This window comes from Mytilus galloprovincialis, chromosome 7 (assembly GCF_965363235.1).
Source record: "Mytilus galloprovincialis chromosome 7, xbMytGall1.hap1.1, whole genome shotgun sequence".
Lineage (NCBI taxonomy): Eukaryota > Metazoa > Mollusca > Bivalvia > Mytilida > Mytilidae > Mytilus > Mytilus galloprovincialis.
Genome location: NC_134844.1, coordinates 91,377,207 through 91,391,630, shown reverse-complemented (window position 1 = coordinate 91,391,630; position 14,424 = coordinate 91,377,207). Strand labels below are relative to the sequence as shown.

Below are 14,424 nucleotides of genomic sequence, written 5' to 3'. Positions count from 1 at the left end.
AGACTATTGATTTTATTTGTGCATGATTTGTATCTATACTTGTGTTTTTAATTATTACGAAGGATCAAAATCGGAGATTGAATGGAAAAGGCACACTGTTCATTGTATCTAGTTTAAAATCTCATACCGTATTTCATGCATTCAAAATTTATGACAACACACTCAACCTCGATGAGTCGAACCTCAGATGAGTCGAATACTTTGGTCCGGTCCCTTCGATTTCGACACAACGAGGTTGGACTGTAGTTCTATTAAAGTTTGTTTTGTGCCTTTGTGATGTCATTTACCAGATAAAGGGGATCTCCTGTATTCTAGTTCTATTAAAGTTCGTTTTGTGCCTTTGTGACGTCATTTACCAGATAAAGGGGATCGCCTGTATTCTAGTTCTATTAAAGTCCGTTTTGTGCCTTTGTGATGTCATTTACCAGATAGAGGGGGGTCTCCTGTATTCTAGTTCTATTAAAGTTCGTTTTGTGCCTTTGTGATGTCATTTACCAGATAGAGGGGATCGCCTATATTCTAGTTCTATTAAAGTTCGTTTTGTGCCTTTGTGACGTCATTTACCAGATAAAGGGGATCGCCTGTATTCTAGTTCTATTAAAGTCCGTTTTGTGCCTTTGTGATGTCATTTACCAGATAAAGGGGATCGCCTGTATTCTAGTTCTATTAAAGTTCGTTTTGTGCCTTTGTGATGTCATTTACCAGATAGAGGGGGATCGCCTGTATTCTAGTTCTATTAAAGTTCGTTTTGTGCCTTTGTGATGTTATTTACCAGATCGAGGGGATCGCCTATATTCTAGTTCTAATAAAGTTCGTTTTGTGCCTTTGTGACGTCATTTACCAGATAAAGGGGATCGCCTGTATTCTAGTTCTATTAAAGTCCGTTTTGTGCCTTTGTGATGTCATTTACCAGATAAAGGGGATCGCCTGTATTCTAGTTCTATTAAAGTTCGTTTTGTGCCTTTGTGATGTCATTTACCAATTAGAGGGGGATCGCCTGTATTCTTGTTCTATTAAAGTTCGTTTTGTGCCTTTGTGATGTCATTTACCAGATATTTAAAGGGGATCGCCTGTATTCTAGTTCTATTAAAGTTTGTTTTGTGCCTTTGTGAAGTCATTTACCAGATATTTAAAGGGGATCGCCTGTATTCTAGTTCTATTAAAGTTCGTTTTGTGCCTTTGTGATGTCATTTACCAGATATTTAAAGGAGATCGTCTATTTTCTAGTTCTATTAAAGTTCGTTTTGTGCTTTTGTGATGTCATTTACCAGATATTTAAAGGGGATCACCTATATTCTAGTTCTATTAACGTTTCGGCCTTTGTGATGTCATTTACCAGATAAAGGGGATCGCCTGTATTCTAGTTCTATTAAAGTTCGTTTTGTGCCTTTGTGATGTCATTTACCAGATAGAGGGGGATCGCCTGTATTCTAGTTCTATTAAAGTTCATCAAGCATCTGTAATCGTCATTATGCAGGATTAACTAGAAATAATATTTGTTCCTTAAGTACCTGATTACAATTCCCATCCCTCATGAAAATATTTTTCTGAATTTTTTCTGAACTCGATGCTGAAATTTTACTGAACACATTTAGTAAATCCTTTTCTTAAAAATGCCTGAATTTGGCACGTTCCAGCAAGTTTTCAGCACATTTTCAGTAACAGTTCAGCAGTACGTTTTCAGTAAATATTCAGCAATATTCAGAAATAATTCAGCATTAATTCTGAATTTTTCTGAACACCTTGCTGAATTTTACAGAATCTATTAAAAACCTTTTGCTTAAAAATGTCTGAATTTGGCACATTCCAGCACATTTTCAGCAAATTTTCAGTAACAATTCAGCAAGTCATTTTCAGTAAATATTCAGCATAATTACACCTTATGTAAGAATCCGGGGTTTTGATTGGTTAATAGCCAGTGTATTTTTCACCAATTTACTGTTATCAAATGAATATCGTTCATTTTTAACGCCGCCGGGGTATTTGCTAAAAGGATATGCCTTTTTTACCCTCTCTGCCATGGTATTTGCCAAAAAATACTCTATCCGACTGGACGCTTGTAAGGCAGCAACCATTTGATTTTCTGGGGGGGGCTATGGTTTTTTTTTCTGGACAAATTTTTTTTTTCGCCAGCGGTGAAAAACAATCTATTTTTTTCGCGACAAGTCGAAAACAATTTTTTTCTTTCAATTTTAGCATTACATATAGTGGCAGCTGAGGGTGAAACAAACTATTTTTTTTTCTCAGAATCAAAAACAAATTATTTTTTTCTCCAAAAACTGGAAACAAACTTTTTTTTCCAAAAAAAACCATAGCCCCCCCCAGAAAATCAAATGGTTGCTGCCTAACGTCACGATCATCAATGCGTTTTAGTACATTAACATTCGGTGTAATTAAACAGATATATCATGTTATTGAGGGGTATTTGCGAAAAATACCAGTCTTGAGAATGAATTTCCCTCGCCTTACGGCTCGTGAAATTTAACATTCTCTCGACTGGTATTTTTCGCAAATACCCCTCCTTAACATGATATATCTGTTCAATATTCAGAAATAATTCAGCATTAATTCTGAACTTTTCTGAACACCTTTCTGAAATATTCAGAACCTATAAAAAACCTTTTGCTTAAAGATGGCTGAATTTGGCACATTCCAGCAAGTTTTCAGCAAACTTTCAGTTACAATTCAACAAGACATTTTCAGTAAATATTCAGAAATAATTAGTATTACTTCTGAATCTTTCTGAACAACTTGCTGAAATATTCAGAACCTCTTAAACACCATTTTCTAAAAAAAAAACCAGCTATAATTTAACCCGTTCCAGTGGGTTTTCAGCAAATTTTCTGTTAAAGTTCATCTAAGACTCTAAAGGTAAACTTTTTAGCATTTCTTTCTAAAATCTTCATTTTATCAACAAACAAAACAATATTTAAGCAAATATTCAGTAAAAATTTGAATTAATCTATACTCAGCCAATATTCAGTCTTCAGCTATTGTTCAGGATGGGTTCAGACCATTTTCAGCTTTAGCTTACATTTTTCAGGAAAGGTTCAGATGATTTTCAGTTATAATTCAGGAAAGTTTCCATTGGTACATTTTTTGTATTTAGACAATATGAGCTTTTTAATATTCTGTCTGAAAGACACTATTTATCCAAAACAAATAAACATTATTTAAGAAATACAATGGTGTCATATGTGAAGTGGAATAATTAGTTGTGTCTTTGTCTTTTTTATTATTGCTTTTTATTTTGTGTCTGATATAGTTGCAATCAGATCAGTCAAGCCTTTTACAACTGATGATTAGTTTGTTATGTTGTGACATCAATGACCCAGCATTGTGACATAAGAAATTTATGAGAAGGTGGACACATTTTGAAGTCGGTTATACATAATACAGTATAGATTTTGCCCATTTTAATCTTTAACTGCATGACCAGTAATGACCGTTTATTATATCTGGGTTTTTGGAAAGATTAGAACTTGTTCTAAATCTTTACTTAGGCACCAGCCTCCCTAACAACAGGACAGGTTGGCTACTGTTACTAAATGTATTCACACTGAAATATAGTTCCCTATGGTTCTGATGTATGTGCACATAATACACATATAAACTGAAAAAAACTGGGTATATTATTGGAGCAGTTCATTCAAGAATGTATGTCATTAAGGTGTGTTGATGTGCAGGCTTTTAAAAACATTTTGATTAGGTAACTGGGTATTGATTCAACCAGTATGATTGACAACTGTCATTATCACTAAACAATCAGAGACAAGGTGAACCTTTAATTACAATGCCCCACCTCCTAAACTGCCAATCAAATTGACCACATTACCTATCAACCTCAGTCTTACATAATTATACAGACCACTCAGTATAATTCTTAATACACAAGTATTTGACCTCATAATTGAATACACAAATGTGTATATTAGATGTTTGATATTTACAAGGATGATAGATTTTTTTATTGCCAATTACTTTTGATGTACATTACATAAAGTGATTCTGTAAATTATATCTGAAAGATAAATGATTAATAGATTAACAAGATCTTAAAAAAAATGAAATATGAATGTAAATATGAATGAATAAAAGGTATACAAGTAAGGCCTATAATTTACTTGATAAATTTCCAATAATCATCTGTAATTAATCAACAATTAAATTAGTACACTTTGTTTTATTAGGAATTGGCTTGAAACAGTTTAAAAAAATTAAAACTTTTAATTATAACAAACCATTGTTTATTAGTTTATTTCCCATCAATCATTATGTCTATTTTTGTCATTTGAATTTTTATTAGAAGAGAAATATATATTTTTGCGATCAAGAAAGAATCCACATTTTAATAAGATAAGTTTTTTAATTGGTTTATGTTGAAAAAGTACATTTTCAATGCCCTGTGTTAAAAAATACTTTAAAAATTGATCAAAAGGCACTCTAAAACTTTTAATCTTCAATGCCCTATAACTTCTGTTTCAACTTACAAAATGCCCCATAACAACATTTTTCAATTTTTTTTGTTGACACTTTAAAGTTTTAAGCTGTTGGTCCAGATTTATGTCTTACAAGGATAGTTGGTAACATTTACTAGAAGAATTTTTGCATTTTTTTGTGTTTTTGAAACATGTTCAGAACCGGCTACATAATTTCGATAAGATATAAACTGCAGTTTAAATAAAATTGTGCAAATTAAGAGACCAATATTATTTAATTTGAGCTCATTTTATCCTCATACTGGAAATGCAAGTTTCCTTCTAAAGACCTGCTGTAAATGCAATTTTCAGCAATAGTGCTTTATACATGTTCATTTTCCCCCACAATACCTTAATATGAAATAATTCAAACTACTCTTCTAATCTTTCCATGAGTGATTCCATCACTTTGATTTGTTTTTTTTTTATCTATGAATTGTTTGCTCAGCATCAATCATGCCACATCTAATTATTTTTATATTTTGTATAATAAACTTATAATTGTCCCAAGTGAAAGCTTCCATGCTGCTGTTGATACTTGGGCCAAGTATTGTACACCGTTAGGTTACCACACGAAAGGAGCACTACAGTAAATCTACATGTAATCTCACGTCTTTCACTTGAAACATTTCGTATCTATAACAGTAACATTAACAATATGCGTCTTGTTCTATTTTTCCAACTAAAAAAAAAGAAGTCTTTTGGACTCTTTCCTGTCCTTCAACCCTTTGAAATTTTCTTGTGTTAATAGGGAAAATCATCAATCCAATTTCAACGGCCTGATAATTATTTCAAATAATGTGAATCATGAATTATTCATGAACTTTTTATTCTATAAATTCAGAAACTGAGAATCATTTGTATATTAAATGAAAATCAGATTATAATATATGTAAACTTCTCTTTCTTTCTGTATTAATTAAAATTGAAGTTTCAGAGCTTCAAACTTAGATCAGTTCAATTTCTGCTTGAATTTCAAAAAGTTTCTGTGGAAGATGCAGGACTTTCACCTGCAAGAAAATACAATCCACAAAGAATCCAATGTCTTACTTATTTTTAAATTCAATATGAATTATGATTTTTTTATAATGCCATTTTTTTAATTGATTTATTTAATATCATGAAAAAAATTTATTTTAGAAGGGAAGCGAAAAAAAGTATAAACATTTCTTAGAGTTTTCTGTATTGAAAGGTGCAGATCCATGATTTTGTTAGAGGAAAGGGCGCCCCTTTTTTTTAATGATCAATGCATTTGTCGATTTGAATTGGGACATATAGTTGCCGCACCCCCACTTTTTAAAATGTCTGTATCCGCTCCTGTTGGTGTGAATACTTGTAAAAAGTCTATGCAATTATCATATATATATGAAGCTCCATATGTGGGACCCTGGCACCCTGTATCTGCCATGATACTTTCATAAAGAAAAGCAATGTGTCATATCTAAGTTCAGGTTAGGGGCACAATATGGTTCATTTCCGAAATCCTGCTTTTTTGTATTTTTTTTCCCATTATTCCTCTCACATCTGACATCCTCCACCTCACTCAATTTCATATCCCCACAATCACCTATAATTCACATCCCAAAATTTGCAAAAGCATGCCCCCTTTTTGTCCCTGAAATTAAAAAAAACTGCTGGTTCCCAAAATATGGTTCATTTACCAAATCCGGTTATTTTGTAAAAAAAAAATCATGAATTCTCTCACATTCTCCCCCTCCCTTTGTTCCATATTCAACCCATGTATCTCACATACCAAAACTTGCAAAAGCATGTCCCCCCTTTTACTTTTTTCCCCATTAAAGTAAAAAAACAGCTGGTTCCTAAAAAAAAACCAAGAACATTCCCCTTCCTCCTCTGATTTTCTCTAAATACATGTAAGTTGAATGGTCAGTGCATAATGATGTGCACAAGTTCAATACAAAATTTCAAGGATTTTCTTCATTTTTATACGACCGCAAAATTTGAAAATTTTTTCGTCGTATATTGTTATCACGTTGGCGTCGTCGTCGTCGTCGTCGTCGTCCGAATACTTTTAGTTTTCGCACTCTAACTTTAGTAAAAGTGAATGGAAATCTATGAAATTTTAACACAAGGTTTATGACCATAAAAGGAAGGTTGGTATTGATTTTGGGTGTTTTGGTCCCAACATTTTAGGAATTAGGGGCCAAAAAGGGCCCAAATAAGCATTTTCTTGGTTTTCGCAGTATAACTTTAGTTTAAGTTAATAGAAATCTATGAAATTTTGACACAAGGTTTATAACCACAAAAGAACAGTTGGGATTGATTTTGGGAGTTTTGGTTTCAACAGTTTAGGAATTAGGGGCCAAAAAAGGGCCCAAATAAGCATTATTCTTGGTTTTCGCACAATAACTTTAGTTTAAGTAAATAGAAATCAATGAAATTTAAATACAATGTTAATGACTACAAAAGGAAGGTTGGTATTGATTTTGGGAGTTTAGGTCCCAACAGTTTAGGAATTAGGGGCCAAAAAGGGACCCAAATAAGCATTTTTCTTGGTTTTCGCACCATAACGTTAGTATAAGTAAATAGAAATCTATGAAATTTAAACACAAGGTTTATGACCATAAAAGGAAGGTTGGTATTGATTTTGGGAGTTTTGGTCCCAACAGAATAAGGGGCCCAAAGGGTCCAAAATTAAACTTTGTTTGATTTCATCAAAATTGAATAATTGGGGTTCTTTGATATGCCGAATCTAACTGTCATGACTGTGTATGTAGATTCTTAACTTTTGGTCCCGTTTTCAAATTGGTCTACATTAAGGTCCAAAGGGTCCAAAATTAAACTTAGTCTGATTTTAACAAAAATTGAAATCTTGGGGTTCTTTGATATGCTGAATCCAAAAATGTACTTAGATTTTTTTATTATGGGCCCAGTTTTCAAGTTGGTCCAAATCAGGATCTAAAATTATTATATTAAGTATTGTGCAATAGCAAGTCTTTTCAATTGCACAGTATTGCGCAATGGCAAGAAATATCTAATTGCACAATTTTGTGAAATAGCAATTTTTTTTTTAATTAGAGTTATCTTTCTTTGTCCAGAATAGTAAGCAAGAAATATCTAATTGCAAAATATTGTGCAATAGCAAGATTTTTTTTTTAATTGGAGTTATCTTTCTTTGTCCAGAATCAACTTAAATCTTTGTTATATACAATATACAATGTATATTCACTTTTTACTACCAACTGATAAATTAAAATAATCTTTACCATTCAGTGATAACAAGCAGTTTTTTTACATCTTAATATTTTATGATGTATTTAAATGAGTAGTTATTGTTGCAAACTCCATTAGAAATTTTAATTGAGATTAGTTTTGGAATAAGGGAAAGGGGGATGTGATAAAAAAAATTGGGTTCAATTTTTCTCATTTGAAATTTCATAAATAAAAAAGAAAATTTCTTCAAACATTTTTTTGAGAGGATAAATATTCAACAGCATAGTGAATTGCTCTAAGAGAAAACAAAAATTTTAAGTTCATTAGAACACATTCATTCTGTGTCAGAAACCTATGCTGTGTCAACTATTTAATCACAATCCAAATTTAGAGCTGAATCCAGCTTGAATGTTGTGACCATACTTGCCCCAACCGTTCAGGGTTCAACCTCTGCGGTCGTATAAAGCTACGCCCTGCGGAGCATCTGGTTATTTATTTTCTGGTGTTGACTTTCTCAAAAATGGTATTTATAGATTGTCTCAATAAACTTTTATCTTTAAATATGATTTAAAATAGCAATAAACATTTCAGTTCAAACTGCAATATACTTATCTGATAAATATAGCCATCATTTCACAAATCGTATTTAGGGCGCCTAAATAGTTTTTTGTTGACGTAATTTATTATGCATTTCCGGTTCAGAAAGGTTTCACTTATTAAACTGGTATCTACTTTCTACGAACATAGTGTAGTAGCCAGCAGGGGACCAGCTTAGATCAAGAAAACGTTTTAACTCCCTATATAACTGACTGTACTATCAGTGCTTGTAAATAACACTATATTTGTTTACAATTACAACGATTGACTAATCTGATATTTTTCTTAGTTCTTTTTTATGCCGAAATATAATTAAGTAAGGCATATTTAAGAACTTGGAGAGAGATTCAGAAAACTTCTTCTACAGATAAAATTAACACTGGCAGTGCACCAGCAAAAACGGATAGGCTATCGAACAAATCGCAAATAATTTCAACGCAAGTTCCCTTTTCAAATTTAGAATTTTTATAAATACTTCGACACCAAGACACATTGACACCTGGCAAGACCTCCGGTGTCAATATTTTAATATAACATAGGTCCTTGCTGGTATAATTTTAGTATGCCTCTCAAGTCTTCATATAAATGAATTCTAGACATTCCGGCACCTTGTCAAATCGGCACCGTTATAGACAGTTCGGCACAAAGTCAAATCGGACCTGGTTAATTCGCCCCCAAAATTAACAGATTATGTTTTGCAAGTTGGGGAATCATGACTTTTAATGAAAGGAAATTTATTATAGAAAAAACAAACTTGTTATAAATTGTAATTGATATAAGATCTTCAGTTTTTAATGTTATTACCAATCATAACATTATTAATAGAGTACTCATGACTTTAAACAGAAAGCCAGCTTATTATTGTTTATTGTAGATTTCACAGGTACCTGTGGACATGATTGCATTTGGGTGCCCCTTAGTGGGAGAATCTTAACATTATTAATAGAGTACTCATGACTTTAAACAGAAAGCCAGCTTATTATTGTTTATTGTAGATTTCAAAGGTACCTGTGGACATGATTGCATTTGGGTGCCCCTTAGTGGGAGAATCTTAAATGCCACCCCCCCTTTTTTTGGTACATGTAGTTAATGATTTTGAGATTTTTTAATTTGTTTATATAAACTATTTTCACTTCGAATATATTTTGATTTTACTGATTGGCTAATATCTCAAAAAGATACGACCCAAATTCTGAAACTTTCCCTTAAAAATCATATGTCACAATGCTTATGTTATATCAATTACTCTGCTCTAAAAATTAATTGTTTACGTTGTTAATGCCAATTGACTTCAGGTCAACTCATGTAAATAAAAAAACAACTTTAGTTTGGTGGTCTTTGGTGTACATGTATTCTGCTCTGGTCTGATATAAAAGTTTGAAAAATATTTTTTATGCCCCACCTACATGTACGATAGTAGAGGCCGGTGGCATTATGTTTTCTGGTCTGTGGGTCTGTTCGTCTGTCTGTTTGTCCGTCCATTCATCTGTCTGTCTGTCTGTCACGCTTCAGGTTAAAGTTTTTGTTCAAGGAAGTTTTTTATGAAGACTTGAAGTCCAAGCAACTTGAAACTTTGTATACATGTTTCTAATGATCTGATCTATCTAATTATAATGCCAAATTAGAGTTTTACCTCAATTTCAAGGTCCACTAAATATAGAATATGATAGTGTGAGTGGGGCATCTGTGTACTGTGGACACATTCTTGTTTGTATTATTTTCAGAAGATTTCAGTATTCTGTCTGAAAAGTTCAGCATCTGGCAAATCTGTTCATATAAGCTCTTAGAGCTGTTCTGAACAGTTCAGCTTTCTATCATTTCAGAAAGTTTTTTTTTAGCTGTTTTGAACAATTCAACACTGTCTGAATAGTTCAACACATTTTCAGATGTCTCTCTGAAAAATTAAGCAAGTATTTATTCTGTTCAGAATGATTTCAGTATTGTTTCTGAACATTTCAGGATCTTGAAAATCTGTTCAGAAAGTTTTCAGGGCTGTTCTGAAAAATTCAGCACTGTTCAAAGATATCAAAAAAATTTCAGCATAGTTTCAGATGTTTGTCTGAGGAGTTCAGCAATAACTGAACAGTTCAGATTATTTTCAGCTTCAGTTCAGCGATGTCTGAATTTTTCAGCACAGTCTGAACTTTTCAGAAAATGTTACATCACTTTTTCAGCAAATCTGAACATTCCAGTAAGTTTTCAGTATTTGTTCAGAATTTGGAAAAAGTGCTTCAGCACGTTTTCAGATCCCAAAATTTGGTTCAGCATGCATTCAGCTAGGGTCCAGAACCTATTCAGCAAAACTCAGCAAAAATTCAGACATTCTTTTTCATGAGGGCATACAACAACAGTGCTGATTATCATTTATAAGAATTTAATTTGCTGAATAATATGTGCAATCCGTAGCATTATCATTTTTTCAACCAATCGCTCAACATAGGAATGGAAGAAATATCAAATAAAAATGATTTTCTTATAGTTGTGACCTGTTATCTATTTAAGAGATATATCATATCACACTGCAAGGAGTAAGAATACAAAAACTGATTTAATTTGATTGGCTTATCCAGCATCATATGACGATATCTATTATTTTTACATGATTTAAATTTGATGTTAACGTTTATTTGCAGATTGTTATTGACCTGTGGCAGCTGGTATTAACGCCATGATGACACCCTTTGAAATAAGCTGAAGTTAGAAATGGAGTTTTATGAAGGATAATTTGTAGTTGTTAACAGTTTCAGGACTAGAACCAACAGACTTCTGTTTGGGACTTTGGGTATTTATTCATACTCGGTATATATATATTTCTGATGTATGGGTGTAAGTGTCTCTTTTTGAACATTCACTACATCAAGTCTTTTTATAAGTAATATATAAAATCTTATTAGCTTTGATGGCATGAGCCAAAGAATAAAAACATTGTCATTGCAACAGCTAAACAGACATTATTTCCGGTGATCAAACTTGCTAAAGGGGAGATAATCAAATTAACTTTCATCAATATACTGTCCATTTACTGTCTGTGTGCCTTGTCAGTGACTAACAGCTAGACAGATATTGTTTCTGGTCTAACATGTTAGAGGGGAGATAATCAAATTAATTTTATTAAGGAAAAACTGTAATATTTTTTCTGTCCATGAAGAAATAACATTAAAAATTTGGTGCACACTGAATATTAACGTGCGTAGCGGGTTATTTAACAGTGTACACCACATTTTTTTATGTTATTTCAAATAGACAGAAAAAATATCACAGTCATTTCTTATAATTTAATTCTAAATTCCATTTTAAACGGTAGAAAACCATGAAAAAACGTTGATGACGTCACGGTCACACGACTAAATTATGTATATGGGCTCATAACAAAATAACAACAGCCAATCAGAAGACGCGTTACATCCAAAATTAAATCATTTCTATATACTGTCCATTTGACCATGTGCCTTGTCTGTGTAACAGTTGGACAGATATTGTTTCTGGTGGTCTAACATGTTCAAGGGGAGATAATCAAATCAACTTACTTCAATATACTGTCTGTATGTCCATGTGCCTTGTCAGTGCAACAGCTGGACAGATATGTTTGTGATGGTCTAACATGTTAAAGGGGAGATAATCAAATTAATTTACTTCTATATACTGTCCGTTTGACTATGTACCTTGTCAGTGTAACAGCTGGACAGATATTATTTCTGGTGGTCTAACATGTTAAAGGGGAGATAATCAAATCAATTTACTTCTATATACCGGTTCTGTCCTTTTGACCATGTACCTTGTCAGTGTAACAGCTGGACAGATATTGTGTCCGGTGGTCTAAACATGTTAAAGGGGAGATAATCAAATTAACTTACTTCAATATACTGTCTATATGTCCATGTACTTTGTCAGTGAAACAGCTGGACAGATATTGTATCTGGTGGTCTAACATGTTAAACGGGAGATAATCAAATCAACTTGCTTCAATATACTGTCTATATGTCCATGTAGGACATTGTCAGTGAAACAGCTGGACAGATATTATTTCTGGTAGTCTAACATGTTAAAGGGGAGATAATCAAATCAACTTACTTCAATATACTGTCTATATGTCCGGTAATTGTACCTTGTTGTTGTAACAACTGGACAGATATTGTTTATGGTAAACTAAAGTTTACATGTTAAAGGGGAGATAATAAAATCAACTGTCTTTAGTAAACTTTTGTTGGTATGCCTTGTTAACCCTTTACTTCTTTGCAGATGATGGATACATTAACCTTTACACAGTGGAGAAAAATTATGACCTAAATGATCAATGGTTAAAATATTAGAATTATAAACTAATATATATATTTAAAAATGTGTTTTTTTTCTTTTTTTGCAGGATATAATGGAAGATTGGGATAAGGTAAGATTTTCTTCCTAAATTTCGATAGTCATGTGACCTATTTTTGTCTTTAAACTGTACAGAAAGCTACATGTGTGTAGTTCATTGTATTCATAGAGGGATTGCTTGATTGTTGGTTGCTTAACGTCCAGTGGCAAATATTTCATGCATATTCAGGACGAGAACAAGTTCACAATAAATACAATAGGTAGGTCTTGTCATAATAGAGGCCGTAAGGGATGATGGTCAGGGAGATTCATAGAGGGAAAATAAAAGAAAATCAAAATGACAAGAGTTATAAGAATTGTAATGGATAAAAAACCTGATACATTATACAGCGTCAAAAGTGTTTGTGTTTTCTCCAAAAACTCTGAAATTTCAAACAGCAATTTCACTGTCTTGATCAGTTGTTGTCACTGCATTTGAGAAGTAAACTGTAAAAGTGGACATCATAAGTAGAATAAATCAAACTATAAAAAGTAGTTTGTTAATTTGTTAATTAAAATATGTTCATTGTATAACACATGTCACTATAATTACCAATATACTTACTTACTTAATTTGAATTATTACATTTGTAATACATTATTATGTGCAGGAGAGAAATGCTTAAGCTTTGTTTCACTTACAGAAACTTTGTGGAGCTGCTCAGAAGGGAAATCTTAAAGATGTGGAATTATCTTTACAGAATGGAGCTAATTTGGAAAATACAAGTCCTTTTGTAAGTGAAGTTAAAATATTTGAAACATAAAGGTATTAACTTATAACAGTACACACAAGGTCAATCATATATAAATCACCCTTGTTTGTTCTGAGTGATTCGTTGTCAATCATATAAATCACCCTTGTTTGTTCTGAGTGATTCATTGTCGATCATATGTAAATCACCCTTGTTTGTTCTGAGTGATTCGTTGTCAATCATATATCAATCACCCTTGTTTGTTCTGAATGATTCATTGTCAATCATATATAAATCACCCTTGTTTGTTCTGATTGATTCGTTGTCAATCATATATAAATCCCCCTTGTTGTTCTGAGTGATTCGTTGTCAATCATATATAAATCACCCTTGTTTGTTCTGAGTGATTTGTTCTGAGTGATTCATTGTCAATCATATATAAATCACCCTTGTTTGTTCTGAGTGATTCGTTGTCAATCATATATAAATCACCCTTGTTTGTTCTGAGTGATTTGTTCTGAGTGATTCATTGTCAATCATATATAAATCACCCTTGTTTGTTCTGAGTGATTCAATGTCAATCATATAAATCACCTTTGTTTGTTCTGAGTTATTCATTGTCATTCACATATAAATCACCCTTGTTTGTTCTGAGTGATTTGTTGTCAATCATATATAAATCACCCTTGTTTGTTCTGAGTGATTTGTTCTTAATAATATATAAATCCCCCTTGTTTGTTCTGAGTGATTCGTTGTCAATCATATATAAATCACCCTTGTTTGTTCTGAGTGATTCGTTGTCAATCATATATAAATCACCCTTGTTTGTTCTGAGTGATTCATTGTCAATCATATATAAATCACCCTTGTTTGTTCTGAGTGATTCGTTGTCAATAATATATAAATCACCCTTGTTTGTTCTGAGTGATTCGTTGTCAATCATAGATAAATCACCCTTGTTTGTTCTGAGTGATTCATTGTCAATAATATATAAATCACCCTTGTTTGTTCTGAGTGATTCCTTGTCAATCATATATAAATCACCCTTGTTTGTTCTGAGTGATTCGTTGTCAATCATATATAAATCACCCTTGTTTGTTCTGAGTGATTCGTTGTCAATCATACATAAA

At 32.5% G+C, this 14,424-nt stretch overlaps 1 long non-coding RNA gene across 1 annotated transcript in view; it reads left to right on the top strand.

Moving 5' to 3' along the window:
* The window catches only part of LOC143083981 (uncharacterized), a 111,114-nt gene extending 97,773 nt beyond the window's left edge, over positions 1–13,341 (top strand). Inside the window, exons 2-4 of the long non-coding RNA XR_012980963.1 lie at positions 10,883–11,031; positions 12,613–12,636; positions 13,247–13,341. This is a non-coding gene — a long non-coding RNA (uncharacterized LOC143083981). The remainder of the gene's footprint in view (positions 1–10,882; positions 11,032–12,612; positions 12,637–13,246) is intronic.
* Positions 13,342–14,424: the final 1,083 nt, after the last annotated feature.